The sequence below is a fragment of the Neovison vison genome, chromosome 3 (genome assembly GCF_020171115.1).
Source record: "Neovison vison isolate M4711 chromosome 3, ASM_NN_V1, whole genome shotgun sequence".
NCBI lineage: Eukaryota > Metazoa > Chordata > Mammalia > Carnivora > Mustelidae > Neogale > Neogale vison.
The window spans coordinates 196250269-196266178 of NC_058093.1; positions in this window are offsets into that span (position 1 = coordinate 196250269).

A 15910-nucleotide genomic window follows, 5' to 3' on the forward strand; every position below is an offset into this window, starting at 1 on the left:
TTCTCAACCTGGGTTTTCAGGCATCAGAACCCAGACCTTATCTCCAATCCCTACACAGGGAGTGGGGGGAACCTGATGCACAACCTTATGCACAATCAGAACTCCTCCTTCCCCATAGCAAGAAACCTTGCTGTTGGCAGTGAGTCAAACCTTCAGTGTAGGAGAAACCTGCATGGTCCACGAGGCCACGCCCATGCTTGAGGGCCACCTTGGGCACAAACACGCATTGTGACCCTCAGCGTGAGTCCCTTATTCAAGTAACGCCTCTCAGTGGCTGGACCAAGAGCCCGCATATGGGGCTTGCCATGCCCATCATGCCCATAGGCACCCAGGCTTAACCAGATGGTGGGTTTTCCAGTTGTCAGTACCCACTGCTCTGCTCTAGAATCCCTCTACTGGGGGTACACCTGTGGCAAAAAAACCCACTACTCTTCCCTTCCCACAGAATGACCCCAAACACTTGGGAGCTTGGCCAATCCCCAGAGAGGGAGACTCTTCCACAGCCCATGAGGCAACCCCTGCATTAAACGGTCATTGTGGACACAACACCCAGAGAAATAAGACTGAGTGACTGCCTCCCACTTGCCCTCATTTCATATCGGAGGAGCTCCTCTCACGGACTGGAGATCAGGCCTGCCATAATTTGCCCCAAACCTGAGCCAAGTTTGTGTTTTCGGACATCTGTCCCCACAGCCCTGGAAAACACAGCCTCCAGGCAGGGGCCTCTGTATCCATACCACAGGACTGTGCCTGCTCTCTCCTAGGAAACTCTACCCATTCCATTGGCCACAACCTTACAGAATAGGAGAAACCTCAAGGCCCCCGAGAACATCCCGCTACTGTAAGCCACCCTGGACAAACTGGGGCATTCTGACACAAGCTGAGCAACTACGTCCATGCAGGCATGCAGACAGATGTCCACAGAGACAGATGATTGAGACAGACAGGCCCCTAGGCCCTAATCTGAACTCTTGCTTTGGTTTCCAGGTGTCACTCCTCAGAGGTCTGGGTTTGAAGACCAACATATAGGGCTCTCCTGAGGCACTGAACGGAACACCTCTTGTCTCCACATGGGAAGTTTCCTTGTTGGAGCTGTGTCAAACGCTTCAGGTTAGAGAATACTGCAGAGTCCCTGAGCTACTGCCACATTCCAAGGTCTCCATGGCCATCAACCCACATTATGACCCATCCTCAGGAGAGTCCATTTCAACTCAGTCCTTTGGGTAGCTCGCCCTAGAGCCCACAGATTGAGGCTGCCTTCTCCTGACCAAACAGTGGGAATGTGAGGTGGCGTTTCCAGGCATCCATGCTTAGACCTCTGCTCTACAGTCTTTTCGTATGGGGCATCCTGGAACCATTGAACAGGACTTGACTGTCCTGCAGAAGGAAAACTTAAGGTTGGAGCAGCTCACAACTCCCATCGTAGGGAAACCTCCCTGGCCTCATGAAGCCCCCACGCACTTCAGGAATGGGCCATCATGGACACAAACTCTAACCTGAGGCAACGTCTCATACTCACCATGACCTCAGATGCAGGAGATCTCGATTCAGCCTCTGCAGAGTGAGCCTGCCATTCCCTCAGCCCCAAACCTAATGCTAGTTTGTGTTTTCAGACTTCCTTCCTCACACTCCTGGCAAATAAGCCCTCCAGACTGGGAATTCTGGAAGCACAATGCAACCCTATGCTTGTCCACCAGAAGAAAAACGTTGCCCTATGGTGCTCTCCAGAAACCCCAAATGAAGATCAACCTGCTCGGGCCTTGACCGCACCTCAATTGGATAGGCTCTTCTGGGCATTAATGTACTGTCTGACACAGCCTGAGGCCAGACTTACCGACAGACAAGGAGACAGCTGGCCACATACCCAGCACATCAGACATGCCATGGCCTTAGGCTGTCATCTCTTGCCAACCTGGGTTTTCAGACATTTGAACCTAGACATTATATCAAATCCCCACACAGTTGGGTACCTGAAGCACAAGTCACAACTCCTATTTCCCCATGGCTGTAAAGCTTGCTGTTGGCATGGAGTCACACCTTCAGGGAAAGAGAAACCTTCATGGCCACTGAGGCCACACCCAAACTTGAGTGCCGACTTGGGCACAAACTCGCATTGTGACCCTCAGCGTGAGCCCCATGTAGAAGTAAGGCCTCTCAGGGCCTGGACCAAGAGCCTTCATATGGGACTTGCCAAGCCCCTATGCTCCCAATCCTCACCAGAGTTTGAGTTTTCCAGTGGCCGGTACCTGGGGCTCTTTTCTGGTATCCCTCTTTTGGAAAGACACCTGAGCCAGACAATAGGACTCCACCCTTCCCATAAAATGACCCCAAACTCTTGGGAGATGGGCCAAATCCCCAGAGAGGAAGACTCATTCATAGTCCCTGAGGCCACCCCTACAATACACAGCTATCCTGGACACAACATCCAGAGACAAAACCCTGAGGGAATGCCTTCCACACACCCTTCTTTCATTAGCCAGAGAGGTCCCCTCTCGGTCTGTAGATCCGGCCTGCCATACCCTCGGTGCCACACCTAAGCTGAGTTTGTATTTTCAGACTTCTGTGCCCACAGCCTGGACCCACACAACCTCCAGGCTAGGGCCTATGGAGCCACACCAAAATACTGTGCCTGTCCACTCCAAGGAAACTGTGCCCAATTCATTTACCACATCCCTACAGGTTAGGAAAAACCTCCAAGGCCCCTGAGGCCATCCCGATAGCATAGGCTTCCCTGGACTAAGAGGGGCACTCTGCCACCATCTGAGCAACTATCTCCACTTAGACACTCAGACAGTGTCCCCAGAGACAGAAGATTGAAACAGACAGGCCCCTAGGCCCTAATATGAACCCTAGATTTGGTTTCCATGTGTCCCTCCTCAGAGGACTGGTTTTGAAGACCAGCTTATGGGGCTTTTCTGAGTCAGCAAACAGAATCTCTCTCGTCTCCACATGGGGAGCTTTCTTATTGGAGCTGTATCAAACCCTTCAGGTCGGCAAATTCTGCAGGGCCCCTGAACAACCAGCACATTCCAAGGTCTCCATGGACAAAAAGCCACATTATGATCCATTCTCAGGAGACTCCTTTTCAACTCGCCCCCTGGGTGGTTCACCCCAGAGCCAGCAGTTCAAACATGTCTTTTCGCTAATAGCCAAGAAGTATGCGAGGTATGCTATACAGGCATCCATCCTTCGAACCCTGCTCTCCAGTCCTTCCGTATGGGACGTCCTGGAGCCATCCAACAGGACTCGACTGTCCTGCAGAAGAAAACCTTGTGGTTTGTAGCAACCTCCAAACTCAGCATGAGAAAACTTCCTTGGCCTCATGAGGCCCCTGCTTCATGAAGGTGACATCATGGACACAAACTCCAGCTTCAGCCAACGTCTGATTCTCACCCTGACTTCAGATGCAGGAGATTTCAATTCAGCCTCTGCAGAGTTGTCCTGCCGTGCCCTTGGCCCCAAACCTCACCCTAGCTTGTGTTTTCAGTCTCCTGTCCTCACACTCCTGGTGCATAAGCCTTCCCCATTGGGAATTTTGGGGCCACAACAAAGCACTCTGCCTGTTCCCCAGAAGAAAAACATTGTCTATGGCATTGCTCAGAAACCCCAAATGAAAATCAACCTGTTCGGCCCTCGGCAACACCCCAATTGCATAGGCTACCCTAAGCACTAATGCTCTGTCTTACATAGCCTGAGCCCAGACCTTCTGACAGACACTGAGACAGCTGGATGCATACCCAGCACATCAGTCCCGCCATAGTGTTAGGCCATTCATCCCTTCCCATTGATCTGTGTGTCTTTCTGGAGGTATGTTCTGAGGCTGTGTCAGACTGTGCATTTTTTCCAGAGTGGCCTATGAAATTGGGGTGGGCTTAGGGGCCTTGCAGGTTTCTCCTAATCTGGTGGGTTTGGGAAACTGAGACGGGCTGAGATTCCTCGGGAGAACAGACCCAGTGATGTGCTGTGGTCCTGGAGGCCCCATCCTGGGGGGCATATGGGTCAGGACTTTGGGTCCAAAGTCTTCAGACACAAACTCGGATAAGAGTTAGGGTCTAGGTAATGGCAGACCCAAGCTGCAGACCCTGAGGGCAGCTCCTCAGGATTTGAAATTCAGATGGCTGGGAGGCAGGAGCACAAACTTTTCCATCTGGATTGTCTAAGATGGCTACGAAATGGAGGGGTGGCCTAGTGGGTCCATGTGAGATTTTACCTCTTTGGGAATTCTGCCCGCAACCCAAGAGTTTGGTGTCTTTCTGGGAGATGGGGGGGAGCACGGTTTTCCGTGTAAGGGAGCCCGTCCAAACAGGCATTTCAGAGATGGACTCAGAGTCCTGTAGCCTGGATCACCCCAACAAGGCATAGGATTTGGGCCTAGGGGCATGACAGACCCGCTCTATGTTATCCTGGTACAGCTCCCGAGGGGGCTTTTTGGAAATGGGTCTCAGGCTGAGGGTCACAATGCCTGCTTGTGCCCAGATGCCCATGCTGAGTGGGCATGGTCTCATGGGCCATGCACTTGGCTATCACTCTGAGGGTTGGACAGCCATCTCAACATTCACTTTTCCTGCCACGGGGAAGGAGGTGTACTTTTTTGTGCTTCAGGGTCCCCCATGGACAGGAATTTGAGCTAAGTTTTGGGACAGTTACCCGAATACCCAGGTTGCTTTGATATGAGGTCCTTGGGCCAAGGCAGGCCCACCTGCAGGAAATGGGGCCCACTTTCTGGGTGGCTGACAAGAGGTCGGGCTCAAGCTGTCTCAGACAGAGAATTCGTGCAGATGGCGGCCTATGATATTGGGGTGCCGTTGAGAGCTGTGCAACTGGATCCTCATGTGGGGTTTCTGCACAGACCCTTAGGGCACTTCTTCTTTCTGGTGAGCAGGCAGACGGCTGCATTATGGCTCTAGTATACCCAAGATGTAGAGCTTGCAGGCAAGGAGTGTGAGGACAGAAATCTGAAAACACAAGCTACAATTAAGCTCAGTGCTGAGCACATGTCCATTCAAATGTACAGCAGTTGTTTCAAGATCTCCAGCACCTGGACAAGGGTCAGATGTCTGCTCACGCTAGAGATTGTATCCATGATGGCCAATGAATGGTGGGGTGGCCTCAAGGATTCTTGGAAGTTTTTCCAAGCTGGAGCTTGTGAGCTGCTCCAAACATCAAGGTGTCCTACTGTGGGACAGGAGAATTCTGCTTACAGGGCTCCACGGTCCCCATATGGAAAATTGGATAGCAGAGCTCTCTGAATGGAGGCCTGGGATGTCCATCTCCTGTTACCATTGCAGCTGAGGAACAGGGCAGGCTTGATCCAATGACACTGATTCCAAGTTCCAAGTGATCGGCGTTGACAGAAGTTCTCAGTCTAATGGGTCTCAATGCTGCTTGGTGTCCAGGGAGACCTTAAAATGTGGTGGTGGCTCTAGAGCCATGCAGGATTCTCTATCCTGAGGATTAGACCCAGTATCCAGGAGCCAGGTTTCCTTCTCAGGACAGGAGTTGTTTTCTTGTACAGCTCATGGAACACAGGTTGGACCATATGTTGAATTTCCAGAAGAGGCCTCTGGGTAGAGAGGACTCAAAACCTAATCTAGGGTTCTGATGAGGTTGTAGGGGCATGGCAGGTTCAATCTTCGGACTCAGTGCCATTGACCAGCGTGTCATGCTGGAGGTAGGTGCTGAGGCTGTGTCAGACTGTGCATTTTTTTCCTCAGGGGCCTTGCAGTTTTCTCCTAATATGGATGCTTTGGGAAACTGAGACAGGTAGAGTTTCCTTGGGAGAGCAGGCCCAGTGATGTCATGTGGCTCTCGAGGCCCCATCCTGGAGGGCATGTGGGTCAGGACTTTGGACCAAAAACTTCAGACACAAACTCGGGTAAGATTGAGGAGCAAGTGGATGGCAGTCCCGATCTGCAGACCCTGAGGGAAGCTCCTCAGAATTTGAAATTCAGGTGGCTTGGAGGGAGGAGCACAGGCTTTTCTGTCTGGATTGTGTATCTAGTAAGACCACAAAAAGGAGGGGTGACCTCATGGGTCCATAAGATATTATTCCACTCTGGGGATTCTGCTTGACACCCAAGAGTGTGATGTCTTTCTAGGGAAAAGGAAAACGCTGCTTTCCATCTCAGGGCTCCTGTTCAAACAGGGATTCCAGAGATGGGTTCTGGGTCCAGGCACCTCGAAATCCCAACAAAGCTTCGGTTTGGGGCCTAGGGGCATGACAGGCCCACTCTGTGGGATCCTGGTACAGCTCCCACAGGGACTTGTTGGAAATGGGTCTCAGGGTGAGGGTCACAATGCCTGTTTGTGCCCAGCTGCCCATCCTGAGCCAGCGTTGTCTCTTGTTCCATGCACCTGGATTCCAATCTGAGGGTTGGACCACCATCTCAACATTATTTTTCCTGCCATGGGGAAGAAGGAGTACTCTTTTGTGCTTCAGGTTCCCCCATGAGCAGGTATTTGAGCTATGTTCTGGGACAGGTATGTGAATACCCAGGTTGGTTTGAGATGAAGGACTCAGGGCAAGGCAGGTCACACCTGCCGCATATGGGATCCGCTATCTGGGTGGCTGTCAGGAGGTCGGGGCTCGGGCTGTGTCAGACAGAACATTAGTGCACAGGGTGGCCTATGACATTGGGGTGCCATAGAGGGCTGTGCAGATGGATCCTCATGTGGGGTTTCACACAGACCCATAGCGCACTTCTTTCTGGTGGGCAGGCAGAAGGCTGCATTGTGGCTCCAAAATTCCCAATATGGAGGGCTTGAAGGCGAGGAGTGTGAGAACAGAAGGCTGAAAACACAAGCTCCTGTTAAGCTCAGTGCCGAGCACATGGTCGTTCCAATGTGCAGAGGTTGTTTAGAGATCTCCAGCAAGTAAGTACAGGTGAGGGTCAGATGTCTGCTCACGATGGAGTTTGTATCTATGATGGCCAATAAACAAAATATCCAGCAACTGAGTAAGGGTGGATGTCAGATATTTGCTCACACAGGAGTTTGTGTCTATGATGACCGAGAAATGGAGGAGTGGCATCAAGATGTCATGGAAGATTCCCCACGCTGATGCATGTGAGATGCTCCAAGCAGCAAGGTTGCTTTTTCTACTGGACAGGTGGAGTCTGGTTTGTTTGTTCCAGGGTCACCCATGTGAAAAGTATGTAGCATAGCTCTTCCAAATGGATGCCTGGAAAGAACACCTCCATTGACCAATGCAGCTGAGGAACATGGCAAATTCTTTAGGGTGGCTCTGGGGCGAAGTACCAAGGCCCTGAGTTGACATGGAATCTCCTGCAGATGGGTCACAATGCTGGTCTGTTACTAGGTAGATTTTAGAATGTGTTGGTGGCTAAGATGCCATGCAGGATTCTCCTACCGTGAGGGTTTAACACAGGTCAAAGAGCACAGTTTCCTGTTGAGGACAGGAGATGTAGTGTTGTGTGGCTCAGGGAGCACATGTTGTATCATAAGTTCGTATTCAAGAACAGGCCTCTGTAGACAGATGCCTGACAACCTAATCTAGGGTTCCAATGAGTTCCCAGGGGCATGAGAGGTTCAATCTTCAGACTCAGTATAGTTGACTTGGGTGTCTGCCTGGATGTAGGTGATAAGAGTGTTTGAGACTGGGCACTTGTGTCCAGAATAGCCTCCAATATTGGAGTGGCCTCAGGGACCTTGCATGTTTCAACCTACTCTGGAGGGTTTGGGTAACTGTGACAGGTGCAATTTCCATGGGGATGGCAGGCACATTCCTGTGCGGTGGCTCCAGAGACCCCCATCCTGGAGGGCATGTGAGCCATGGTTTTAGGAGAGAATCTGCCAACACAAACTCGGGTTAGGTTTAGTGGTGAGGTTATCACAGGGCAATGCATAGACCTGGAGTGCTACTCGTCAGGAACAGTAATTTGAGTGACTTGAAGGTGGAAAAACAGGCTTTTATATCTGGACTGTGTGTCCAGGATGGCCTTGGAATGCAGCTGTGGTCTCATAGATCCATGGGAAATTTTTCCTAAGGATACTGGCAGCTCCCAATAGTTTGATGGCTTTTCGCGATGGGAAGAGTGCTTTTTTCGATCATAGGGGTGCCCCAAAACAGGGATTCCAGAGAAGGGTTCTGGGTCTGGGAGCCTGGGTAATCCCACCAAGAGTTAGGATTAGGGCCTCCGGGCATACCAGGCCTGCAATGCGGGATCCTGGTGGTGCAATTGAGAGGGCTTGTTTGAAAGCACGTTCAGGCTGAGCATCAAAATGCTTCTTTGTATCCAGGGTGGACCTCAGGAGTGGGCATGGTCTAATTGCCCACGTGCTGGCTCCCACCCTGAGGGATGGACACCCATTCCAAAAGCCAGGTTTCCAGCCATGGGGAAGAAGGAATTCTCTATATTGCTTCAGGTTCCCCCTTTGGAAGGGATTCCAGCAAAGGTCTGGGAGCAGATGCCTGAATACCAAGGATGCGTAAAGATGACAGATTTGGGCCATGGCCAATCTCACATGCTGGATAAGGGCCCCGCTCTCTGAGTGGCAGACATGATGTCTGGGTTCAGGCTCTGTCAGACACAGCACTAGTGGCCAGAGAAGCCTATAAATCAGGATTCTTTCGAGGGACAAGCAGATTTATCCTCATGTGGGGTTTCTGGCCAGACTCACAAAGCACTTCTTTCTATAGGAAAGGCAGAATGCTGCATTGTGGCTCCAGAATTTTCTATCCAGAGGGCTTGGGGACAAGTAGGGTGAGAATGCAATTCTAAACACCAGCTATGCTTAAATTGAGTGCCAAGCAGAAGTCAGTTCCAATGTGCAGCTGCTTATACGAGATATCCATCACCTGAGTAAGGTCAGATGTCAGATTTTTGCTCACATTGGAGTTTGTGTCTATGATGATTGACAAATGGAGGGGTGGCTTCAAGAGGCCATGGAGGATTACCCAAGCTTAGGATTGTGAGATGCTCCAAAAAACAAGGTTTCCCTCGAATGGACAGTAGGAGTCTGGTTTGTTTCCTCAAGGGTCCCCCATGTGGAAAGTTTGGGTAGCAGAGGACTCCTGCATGGATGACTGCAAAGCACATGTCCAGTGACCATTGCAGCTGAGAAACATGACAGGTTCGTTTTGGTGGTTCTGGGGCCAAGTAACACGGCCTTGAGCTGACTTGGAATATCTTGCAGAGGTGTCCCAATACTGGTTTGTTACAACGGAGGTTTTAGTATGTCCTAGTGGCTAAGGGGCCATGAAGTATTCTCATACCCTGAGGGTTTGGCACAGGTCAATGTGCACAGTTTCCTTCTTGGGAGAGGAGATGTTCTGTTTTGTGGCTCAGGGTACATATGTTGTATCCTAACTTGGTATTCAAGAACAGGCCTCTGAGGACAGATGCTTGAAACCTAATATAGGGATCCAATGATGTCCTAAGTGCATAGCAGGTTCAATTTTCTGACTAAGGAACATTTACATGGGTGTCTGTCTAGATGTAGGTGATTAGGGTGTTTCAGACTGTGCATTTGCATCCACAGCCACTTCCAGTATTGGAGTGGGGTCAGTGACTTGCAGTTTTCTCCTAATTTGGAGGCTTTGGGAAACTATGATGGGCACAGTTTCCTGGGGGATGGCAGGCCCAGTCCTGTGGTAAGGCTCCAGAGACCCCATCCTGGAGGGCATGAGAGCCATGGTTTTGGGAGGGAAGTCTGCAAACACAAATTTGGGTTAGGGATAGTGGCGAGGTGATCGCAGGTCCAATGCATAGACCTAGAAGGCAGCACGTCAGGAACTGTAATTAGGGTGACTGGAAGCTGGTAGGACAGGCTTTTCTATCTGGATTGTGTGCCCAGGATGGGCTTGGAATGTAGGTGTAGTTTCATGGTTCAATGGGATACTTTTCCTCTCTAAGGATCCTGGTGGATCTCCATAGATTGGTGGCTTTTTCGGAGAAGAAAAGAGTGCTCTTTTCCATCTTCAGGGTGCCCCAAAACAGGGAAGAGTGCTGTTTTCCACCTTAGGGGTACCCCAAACAGGGATTCCAGAGACGGGCTCTGGGTCTGGGCACCTGGAAAATCCCACGAAGTGTTAGGACTTGGGCCTAGGGGCGTTCCAAGCATGTAATGCAGGATCCTAGTGGTGTAACTGAGAGGGCTTGTTTGAAAGCATGCTCAGGCTGAGCGTCACCATGCCTGTTTGTGCCCAGGGGTGCCCTCAGAATAGGGCATGGTCTCATTGACCATACAGCTGGCTTCGACTTTGAGGGTTGGACACCCATCACAACAGTCAGGCTTCCTGCCATGGAAAGAGGAGTTCTCTATTGTGCTTCAGGTAACCCCATTGGCACGGATTCCACCAAAGGTGTGGGGAAGGGTGCCTGAATACCAAGGATGTGTAGAGATTACGGACTTGGGGCATGGCCGGTCTCACATGCTGGTAATGGGGCCTGCTCTCTTGGTGGCTGACACTATGTCGGGGCTCATGCTCTGTCAGACACAGCACTAGTGGCCAGGAAAGTCTATAAATAGAGGTTCCCTTGAGGGTCAAGCATATATATCCTCATGTGGGGTTCCTGGGCAGACTCACCAGGCACCTCTTCTTTCTTTTTTTTTTTTTCACTTTTTAAAATTTTTTTCCCAATTTATTTATTTTCAGAAAAACATTATTCATTATTTTTTCACCACACCCAGTGCTCCATGCAAGCGGTGCCCTCTATAATACCCACCACCTGGTACCCCTACCTCCCATCCCCCCGCCACTTCAAACCCCTCAGACTGTTTTTCAGAGTCCATAGTCTCTCATGGTTCACCTCCCCTTCCAATTTACCCAAATTCCCTACTCCTCTCTAACGCCCCTTGTCCTCCATGCTATTTGTTATGCTCCACAAATAAGTGAAACCATATGATAATTGACTCTCTCTGCTTGACTTATTTCACTCAGCATAATCTCTTCCAGTCCCGTCCATGTTGCTACAAAAGTTGGGTATTCATCCTTTCTGATGGAGGCATAAGACTCCATAGTGTATATGGACCACATCTTCCTTATCCATTCATCCACTGAAGGGCACTTTGGTTCTTTCCATAGTTTGGCGACTGTGGCCATTGCTGCTATAAACATTGGGGTACAGATGGCCCTTCTTTTCACGACATCTGTGTCTTTGGGGTAAATACCCAGGAGTGCAAATGCAGGGTAATAGGGAAGCTCTATTTTTAATTTCATGAGGAATCTCCACACTGTTCTCCAAAGAGGCTGCACCAACTTGCATTCCCACCAACAGTGTAAGAGGGTTCCCCTTTCTCCACATCCTCTCCAACACATGTTGTTTCCTGTTTTGTTAATTTTGGCCATTCTAACTGGTGTAAGGTGATATCTCAATGTGGTTTTAATTTGAATCTCCCTGAGGGCTAATGATGAAGAGCATTTTTTCATGTGTCTGATAGCCATTTCTATGTCTTGATTGGAGAAATGTCTGTTCATATATTCTGCCCATTTTTTGATGTGTTTGTCTGTTTAGTGTGGGTTGAGTTTGAGGAGTTCATTATAGATCCTGGATATCAACCTTTTGTCTGTACGGTCATTTGCAAATATCTTCTCCCATTCCGTGGGTTGCCTCTTTGTTTTTTTGACTGTTTCCTTTGCTGTGCAGAAGCTTTTGATTTTGATGAAGTCCCAGAAGTTTATTTTCGCTTTTGTTTCCTTTGCCTTTGGAGACATATCTTGAAAGAAGTTGCTGTGGCTGATATCAAATAGTTACTGCCTATGTTCTCCTCTAAGATTCTGATGGATTCCTGTCTCACGTTGAGGTCTTTTATCCATTTTGAGTAGATCTTTGTGTACAGTGTAAGAGAATGGTCGAGTTTCATTCTTCTACATATAGCTGTGCAGTTTTCCCAGCACCATTTATTGAAGAGGCTGTCTTTTTTCCACTGTATATTTTTTCCTGTTTTGTCAAAGATTAATTGACCATAGAGTTGAGGGTCCATATCAGGGCTCTCTACTCTGTTCCACTGGTCTATGTGTCTGTTTTTATGCCAGTACCATGCTGTCTTGGTGATCACAGCTTTGTAATAAAGCTTGAAATCAGGTAAGGTTATGCCGCCAGCTTGATTTTTGTTTTTCAACATTTCCTTAGCGATTCGGGGTCTCTTCTGATTCCATACAAATTTTAGGATTATTTGCTCCAGCTCTTTGAAGAATGCCAGTGGAATTTTGATCGGAATGGCATTAAAGTATAGATTGCTCTAGGCAGTATAGACATTTTAACAATGTTTATTCTTCCGATCCAAGAGCATGGAATGGTCTTCAATCTATTTGTGTCTTCTTCAATTTCTTTCATAAGTGTTCTGTAGTTCCTCAAGTACAGATCCTTTACCTCTTTAGTTAGGTTTATTCCCAGGTATCCTATGGTTCTTGGTGCTATAGTAAATGGAATCGATTCTCTAATTTCCCTTTCTGTACTTTCATTGTTAGTGTATAAGAAAGCCACTGATTTCTGCACATTGACTTTGTATCCTGCCACGTTGCTGAATTGCTGTATGAGTTCTAGTATTTTGGGGGTGGAGTCTTTTGGGTTTTCCATATAAAGAATCATGTCATCTGCGAAGAGAGAGAGTTTGACTTCTTCATTACCAATTTGGATACCTTTTATTTCTCTCTGTTGTCTGATTGCTGTTGCTAGGACTTCTAATACTATGTTGAACAAGAGTGGTGAAAGTGGGCATCCTTGTCTTGTTCCTGATCTCAATGGGAAGGCTGCAAGCTTTTTCCCATTGAGGATGATATTTTCTGTGGGTCTTTCATAGATAGATTTGATGAGGTTCAGGAATGTTCCCTCTATCCCTATACTTTGAAGCATTTTAATCAGGAACGGATGTTGGATTTTGTCAAATGCTTTTTCTGCATCAATTGAGAGGACCATGTGTTTCTTCTCTCTTCTCCTATTAATTTGTTGTATCACATTGATTGATTTGCGAATGTTGAACCATCCTTGTAGCCCAGGGATGAATCCCACCTGATCATGGTGGATACTCTTTTTAATGTGCTGTTGGATCCTGTTGGCTAGGATCTTGTTGAGAATATTAGCATCCATATTCATCAGTGATATTGGCCTGAAATTCTCCTTTTTGGTAGGGTCCTTGCCTGGTTTGGGGATCAGGGTAATGCTGGCTTCATAGAAAGAGTCTGGAAGTTTTCTTTCTGCTTCAATTTTTTGAAACAGCTTCAGGAGAATAGGTGTTATTTCTTCTTTGAAGGTTTGGTAGAATTCCCCAGGGAATCCGTCAGGTCCTGTGCTCTTGTTTTTTGGGAGGTTTTTGATCACTGCTTCAATCTCGTTATTAGATATCGGTCTATTCAGGTTGTCGATTTCTTCCTGGCTCAATGTTGGTAGTTTATATTTTTCAGGAATGCATCCATTTCATCTAGGTTGCTTAGCTTATTGGCATATAACTGTTCGTTATAACTTCTAATGATTGTTTCTACTTCCTTGGTGTTCGTTGTGATCTCTCCCTTTTCATTCATAATTTTATGAATTTGGGCTTTCTCTCTTTTCTTTAGGATTAGTGTAGCCAGTGGCTTATCGATTTTTTTTTTGGCTTATCAATCTTATTGATTCTTTCAAAAAACCAGCTTCTAGTTTCATTGATACGTTCTACTGTATCTCTCAGGTTTCTCCCTCATTGATCTCAGCTCTAATCTTGATGATTTCCCGTCTTATGTGTGGAGTTGGTTTGATTTGTTGTTGATCCTCCAGTTCTTTAAGGTGTAGAGACAGCTGCTGTGTTCTGGATTTTTCAATTTTTTTGAGCGAGGCTTGGATGGCTATATATTTACCCCTTAGGACCGCCTTTGCTGTATCCCATAGGTTTTGGACCGACGTGTCTTCCTTCTCATTTGTTTCCATGAATTGTTTCAGTTCTTCTTTGATCTCCTGGTTGATCCAAGCATTTTTAAGCAAGGTGGTCTTTAGCTTCCAGGTGTTTGAGTTCCTTCGCAACTTTTCCTTGTGATTGAGCTCCAGTTTCAAAGCATTGTGATCTGAGAATATGCAGGGAATAATCTCAGTCTTTTGGTATCGGTTGAGTCCTGATTTGTGACGCAGTATGTGGTCTATTCTGGAGAAGGTTCCATGTGCACTTGAGAAGAATGAGTATTCTGTTGTTTTAGGGAGAATGTTCTGTATATATCTATGAGGTCCATCTGGTCCAATGTGTCATTCAATGCTCTTGTTTCTTTATTGATTTTCTGCTTCGATGATCTGTCTAATTCTGAAAGAGGCATATTAAGATCTCCTACGATTAGTGTATTCATATCAATATGACTCTTTATCTTGATTAACAGTTTTCTTAAGTAATTGGCTGCTCCCATATTGGGAGCATAGATATTTACAATTGTTAGATCATCTTGGTGGATAGTCCCTTTAAGGATTATGTAGTGTCCTTCTGTATCTCTGACTACAGTCTTTACTTTGAAGTCTAATTTATCTGATATGAGAATCGCTACCCCAGCCTTTTTTTGAGTCCCATTGGCATGAAAGATGCTTCTCCACCCCTTCACTTTCAGTCTGCGTGTATCTTTAGTTTCAAAATGGGTCTCTTGTAGACAGCATATGGATGGATCCTGTTGTTTCATCCAATCTGTAACCCTGTGCCGTTTTATAGGTGCGTTTAGGCCATTCACATTGAGAGTGATTATTGATAGATACGTTTTTTATTGACATCGAGTTACCTTTGAAGTCTTTCTTTCTATAGACTGTCTCTATATTTCTGTTCAATGCTATTCTTGGGATTTTTCCTCTTTTATAGAACCCCCCTTAATATTTCCTGCAGTATCGGCTTGGTGGTTGCATAGTCTTTTAACCCTTGCCGGTCTTGGAAACTCTTTATCTCTCCATCCATTTTGAATGTCAGTCTTGCTGGATAAAGTATTCTTGGCTGCATGTTCTTCTCATTTAGTGCCCTGAATATATCTTGCCAGCCTCTTCTGGCTTGCCAGGTCTCTGTGGACAGGTCTGACCTTATTCTGATGGGCTTCCCTCTGTAAGTAAGGAGCCTCTTTGCCCTCTCGGCTTTCAAGAGATTATACCTACAATTATAATTCCTCAATTTGACTATCAGGTGTTTTTTTGGAGTGTATAATCTTGGGTGGAGACCGTTCAGCCTCTAGTACATGAACGCTGGTTTCATTCGCGAGATTCGGAAAATTTTCATGAAGGACTTATTCCACAATATCTTCTAGACTTCTTTCTTTCTCCTCCCCTTCAGGAATTCCAATAATTCTGACGTTGGAACGCTTCATGGCATCATTTATTTCCCTGATTCTGCTTTCGTGGGATCTAAGCTGTTTGTTCCAGGCTTCCTCCTGATCCTTTCTCTCTATCTGTTTGTCTTCCAGATCACTAATTCTATCTTCTTTCTCAGTTACCCTAGTTTTGAGAGAGTTTAGATTAGATTGGAACTCATTGAGAGCATTGTGGTCCTCCTCCCTGATGGCTTTAAGCTCTGCCCTAACATTGTGAACATCCTGTCTGGTCGCTTTCAGTTCGGCCCTAATCAATTCTGTTTGGTCATCCATGGCTTTCCCCAACCTAGCTATTGCCTGGATAATTGTTATCCTGAATTCTCTTTCCGACATATTGTCTATGTTGATAGCCGTTAGCTCTGTTGCAGAAGGTCCATCCTCTGTATTTTTCTTCTGTTGGGCATTCCTCCTCCTAGTCATTTTGGTGGGAGAAGACTGAACAGATGTAGCTGGATGTATCAACTCTGGTGCAGTCAAGGTGCACCCTGGAACACTTCTGAGCAATCAGGATTCCCCACCCAAACGAGAGACAAAAGAAAAGAAAAAGGAAAAGAAGAAAAAGAAAAAGAAAAAAAAGAGAGAGAGAGACAGGAAAGAAAGGGAATATGAAAGAGAAGGTTCAGCCCAGATGGGCCCCAAGGTAAGATT